The sequence below is a fragment of the Limulus polyphemus genome, unplaced genomic scaffold, assembly GCF_000517525.1.
Source record: "Limulus polyphemus unplaced genomic scaffold, Limulus_polyphemus-2.1.2 Scaffold439, whole genome shotgun sequence".
NCBI lineage: Eukaryota > Metazoa > Arthropoda > Merostomata > Xiphosura > Limulidae > Limulus > Limulus polyphemus.
The window spans coordinates 478,111-484,693 of NW_013666049.1; positions in this window are offsets into that span (position 1 = coordinate 478,111).

The following is a 6,583-nucleotide window of genomic DNA, read 5'->3' on the forward strand; positions in this document are numbered from 1 at the left end:
TTATAAATATATATATATATATATATCACGTAGGGAGTGAAAATAATAATAAATTATTCAAAAAGAGGAAATTTTACAATATTTTGATCTATAATAAACCATCGACATTCTTGAATCCAATTTTTTAAATAACTCTAATTCACCATTTTGTTAGGCCCACATTTTTTTCTAATGTAATCCTATTTCCACGCTGATTTTTCCAAGCCCGTTCCCTTGGCTGTGAAATTAAAGAATAATTAAAAGAAATTAAACAATAATTTTTCTTTAATTATTTGAAGATACGGAAGTGTTGATTTTTTGTATCTCGCACAAATAACTGTATATGGTACTATTTCCTAAAATGATGATGAAATTACATACCTCAATTAATTTAAAATCATTACAACTTTTATAAGAGCATAAATACCAATAATCATACGATTCACATGTTCTTCCCCAAATTGTTGAACATAACTTAAAAATCATGTTTAATAAAAGTTCATTTGCAATACACCTAAAATACATATGTCAATTGTTACCTGTCATAGTATTACAATACACCTAAAATACATATGTCAATTGTTGCCTGTCATAGTAATACAATACACCTAAAATACATATGTCAATTGTTACCTGTCAGAGTATTACAAGACACCTAAAATACATATGTCAATTGTTACCTGTCAGAGTATTACAATACAGACATAATTCATTTAGGTAGATATATAGAGAGATTGACAGGTAGATAGATAGATATAATATCTAAATGTTTGTCTGTCATCTGTCACGCTCTGCATCTCCTGGACAATTAACCGTAGAAAAAAGATTATATCACAACGTTTATTTTCTAGAGCACTTTACAGACAAATTATTCATTTTTTGCCATTCCTAAAATTTCCTATCGATATCAACATTAATCGAATTTGAATTAATCTTATGTGTGCTGAACGGTCAATCTGAAAAAATAAAAACTTATTAAGAACAAATATATTTCTTCTTGTAAGGGTTTGTTTGTTTGTAGTTAAACGCAAAGCTAAACAAAGGGCTATCTGTGCTCTGCCCACCCGTATCGAAACCCGTTTTCTAGCGTTGTAAGTCCGCGGACAATCCGCTGTGCCACTGGGGGGGCTCTTGTGAGGGAATTTCACGAAAAAAAAACGAGACTTCCTCGGTAGACTGATTGAAATAAATATTTTAAAGGTGGGGCATGGACGAAAAAAAAAACGCATAAGGAAATGATCGTGTTTGAGTATATATTTGTTGTTGTTCGGTTTATATATATATATATATATATATTTACTTATTTATTTATTTTCAGGTCGGTATTATATACACAAATGATTTTATTGTGATATGTCGATTAAATTGATTTGAATTGAAATGAATATCTCCACTTTGATACTTATAGAAATGATAACTCTCAAAAAGTGCTCACTTCGGTAGTGGTCTTTTCTTGCACTCAGTAAAATGACAAGGAACGGGGTGGCATCCGGAGGGAAAAAAAAAAACCCACGGTTTCTTAACGAAGCTGAGCGCTCTATTGTGCTGGATGCACCCGTTGCATCGAAACCCAAACATTTTTGTCGGTAATGCATTGCATTCAGTCTCCTTTGCTTAAAAACAATCGAAAAACACATAGGATGACAAACTACGGTTGTAAGCGGTTTACTAGACAATCGTGTTGCATATACGCTTTGATAGAAGAGATTGAGTTAACTGCACATTTCATATCTAATCATCACTATTTTAGGAAAATTAGCGTTGAATTGTTAGGCATTTGTTATTGTGTCATTATTTAAAAAAATACTACTTGTAAATATCAAAAGTTGAATTTTTGGTTCAAATGAATAAATTGACGTTTTAAAAAGTACCATTCGTGCTTACCAATCCACAATGAAAAACTTAGTGTTTTTTTTCCATTGTTGAAGTTTCTCTTTAATGTTTTAAAGAGTTCTTACTCAATTTTGCTAGTTTTAGAAAAACCAAAGAAATTTATGAAAATAATTATCAGCTAGTTTTAGTAAAATAAAGTTATGAATAGAGGCAATACAATAGTACTAATTCAACTCATTTCTTAGTTCTGATTTATATGCTTAGCTACTCTTTTATTGGAAGTTTTTAATAGCATGGAGTAACCTTTTCCACTACAAATGTGACTTCCCTTAACAGCATATGTTACAATATATGTATGTTTTGAAATAGGTTAAGGATTGGATGTGTGAGTTTCTTTGCAGCTAAAATTTCTACGTCCTTGGATAATGGGCCGGAGTCTGGTGATTTTAAGTTGGCTAACATTACGCCTCTTTTTTAAGGGAACTTTCAAAGCAAGTGATAAAAACTGTCCCAGTAATTATAGGCCCATTAGCCTTATATTAGTGGTAGGGAAAGCTTTTGAAAATTTAATAAAAGATAGTTTACCAAGTCATTTACCAAAGGTGAAAATTTTGTTGGATAGTGAGCATGGTTTCACTAGGAAAACAAGTCTTGTCTTACTAATCTTTTGACATTCGTTGAAGTGGTCACTGCTTATGCAAATTAGAGTATTGGTGTGGATATACTATATCAAAATTTTCAGAAATCATTTGACAAGGTGTCACATAAAAGGCTTGTTACAATTATCTCTGTAGAAGTAGGGAATAGATTGGTCCATTGGATAAAAACCTGATTGTATAGAAGATCAAACCCGTACAGAATGTTTGAAAGGAGGTTTTAATTTCTGAGATCAGAAGCCAGCACGTATTTTGCAAAACACAGTCAGCATCCAAAGATATGCTAATGCTACGGGGGTCTGGGGGCATGCCCCCAGACAATTTGTAAAAAGTAGATGATATGAGATTAAATCTGGAAGCAATTTTGAATGAAATATAGCTTAAACAATTGCATGGCTGTTCGAATAAAATCCACAAACATCTAATGAAAAGTCAACAAATCATTCTGTTGTAACACTGTATGGGGAGCTAGATGTAAATTAATATAAATATGTATATTTTATTATAGTAAAATACTGTACTATCTACACACAGACTAGTTATTGATTGTTAAATTATGTTAATAATTTAAGTTACTCTGTACATCAATAGTATATTAGCTATTCCAATCATTGATTATCATATACGTACAGGTATGCATTACTGAAATAATATGTCAGCATGCCCCATTCTTCTGGGGTGATTTTCCATAAATAACTTATATACAGTTTCTATGCTGATAACAGTGTCATAATGATTATATATTAAAGCTAGAGCACTCAGTCTTTCTTCGGTTTGTGTACACCTCAGGTAAATATTCAACTGGTGGAGAGCAGATGCCAAACGTTCGCATACACATGAACTTAGTGGCAATGTGGGAAAGAGTTACAGTAACATAAACATACATAGAACACTGAACCACACTTTTAAGCAGTCAGCCAGTATCTGGAGCCTGTCTTGAACAGGTATAAAAAACCATCTTGTCTTCCATTGATGAAGTTCTTCATCAAAAATATCAGGATTTGGCAAATCTTCCGTGTTAATATCTATAGCCTGTCTGACAATAGAGATAGAAAACTCTTGTGTGCGTTTTGATGGCACAAGTTTCTGGATTGATGCTGATTGCTTTACATGTGCATCAAATCTAGAGGAAAGATTACTGATAATGTGGCCAAGAAAAGGAATGGTTACTGTTTTCATAAAGTAATCCTCCGTGGAACTATATTAACACGTTGGGTTTGTCGTTGACTAACTCGTGGCATGTTAACATTAATATTAGATTTGTTTGTAACATTACTACTGTGCTTGAAGACACGATGTGAATAATAATCTACGTTCACTCTCAGTCAGTTTTTTACAACATTTTCCTGTAGGAAAACACCAGAAACAATGTCTTGTCTTGGACCTTGCAAATTTACTAATGCTTCTTTCAAATCTTTTTTCATATTTTCAGCAGCCCAGTTGTCATTAAACATTTCAAAATTATCATCTCCATACACAATAATCTCACACATGTGAAGAAAGAATGGATGACATACACAGAACCTTTTCCGACCTTTAATATTCTCAACCCAGCGTGTAATGCACACATTGTGTGCTAGAAGACACGTTGAAGATGCTCCATGCTGGATGTCCTTTTTATAGATTGCCTTTCATAGTTCCTCACGTTTAGTTGAGGATTTAATCCAAATAGTTATTGACATTATTTCGTATTGGTGGAACTGAACCTAAATTTATAATAGCAAGATTAATTGAGTGACCTGCGGAATGTATGTACAAGGCCTTGCTTTGCATATCTCGAATTTGTTTTAGGACAACAGATCTTTCGCCAGCTATGGTGGATACTCCATCATATCTTTGACCACGCAATTCATTTATAGATAATCCAATATCAGTCAATATCTTTATAATATAATAATATTATAAATTTATAATATTTTATAATAACATACAGTATCTATTGCTCTGACCCTTTATAGCTTAACAAAGCCAATAAATTCTTCCCTAATTTCACAGTTGTCATCTACAAAGCGGAGACACATTTACAAATATTCCACATTGTGAGAAGACAATTCATCAACAAAAACAGAGTAGAATCCAGCCTTTTTTACTTCATCAACAATCTTTATTCGAATTACATCATATCCTATGGCATTGATGATGTCATTTTGTGAGCAGGGAGATAAATATGTGACATTTTTTATCTTGGGATGATACAAATGAGCTCTCAGTATTTTATCATTTTCTGTAATGTTTCGGCAAGGCCAGAAAAGTGACAGGATTTTTGGAAGAATTTACATTTTCGGTATCGCCACGAAGTATAAAATCTTGTTTTCCTTAAAACAAAATGGCACGAGCAGTTTGATGAAGAAGAAGTTTATTTTGAATTATATATGTGATTGAAGTGCCCTGTTGACAATAATATCAATTCTACTGGATGATGGATGTTCAATGGAAGCCTTCAAAGCATCAGCAGCCAGCATAGAATTACGATGGTAAAGAAGTTTCGTATAGTAGCTTAGAGTATCACTAATTTTTACCCAGTTGTTAAATTATTTGTTAACAAGTACTACTTTACCATGTCGACTATGCATTGGAAGAACGGTAGCACAAGGAACACAAAAAATGCCATCCAACTGTGGGCTATATAATAACCATGGGTATTTTTCAAGCCAAGCTATTTTAAACTTGCGGTTACACCCATAAGAAAAGGTGATAGGAAAATATTTTAGTGATGGGTGTCACATGCTTATAAAGGTAGGAATATTTTTCAGCATCTTATAGATTACTAATAGCTTGGCATTTTTCATCAAGTGATTTTGTTGGTGTCAATAAATTGCAAATCTCAATGCATGGCTCAGTGACTACAGAAATACCATGACAAATCTCTGATGAATCCATGATTGCTGTAGTGCAGTGCGATGATGATGGTCCTGGAAAAACGGAGTTGTCAGTGCTTGAAGCAGTTTGAGGCTCAAGTAAATCAGTTTGGATATCAACAGTGTCAATCAGCTCAATACTGTCAACTTCACAAGCTTCACATTCATAGCTGAGAAGGACTGAGATGGTGACTCGGTTATGTAATTAGCAGTGTCTGAAAACCAAAATATTTAGCAATTTTAAAGAGGCGACCAGTATATAGCTTTAACATAACATTGTAGTTTATATGGTACATAAAATCTATAGTAAAGATTGTTGTTGTACTTATCTATATACAGACGAATTATTATATCATGTATAGGTATTCATTTAATTAAAACACTATACATATAACATAGCATAACATAATGTTTAGGGACAACAAGGGACCTATTGGTCCATCTCTAACCTAAACTATTATAAATTTTAAAAAACCTTAAACCCAACCCTTATCATTCATATAGTTATCAAACTTTCTCTTAATCTCACTTAAATTTACTGCCTCTAGAACATCCGAATGCAACCCATCTCAAAAGCCAAACACCATGTCAGAAAAATAAAACTGTCTTAGCTGAAGATGACTCCTACCTTGCCAAAATTTATATTTGTGTCACCTAGTCCTACTATTCTTGCCGTTAAGTATGAAAAAAAGATGATGCATTAACACTATCAATTTCCTTTACAATTTTAAACACCTTAATGAGATCTCCTCTAACTCTTATTTTTCCAGAGAAATCAATTTCAAAGATCTTAATCTCTCCTCATATGACAGACCCTCCATCCCAGGCACCATTCTAGTAGCCATCCTTTGAACCTTTTCCAACAATTCAATGTCCTTCCTAGGATAAGGAGCAAAAGACTGAACAGAATACTTCAAATGTGGCCTAACCAGTGACCTATGCAATGAAATTATAACATATTTAGACTTATATTCAGTATTCCTGTAGATACAACCTAAAATCCTATTTGCCTTACCACTAGCAACAACACACTGCTTGGATGGCTTAAAAGACTGATAAATCACGACACCAAGATCCCTTTCTTTCATGATCTATAATTCAAACTGAGACAACCCACATGCATTATATTGCATTTATAATAATTAAAACCCCTTTGCCATTTATTTGCCTAACTCACTAAGTGATCTAAATCCTTTTGTAAATCAGCAGCATCCTCTTCACAGCTAGCAACACCCTTAATATCATCTACAAATTTAA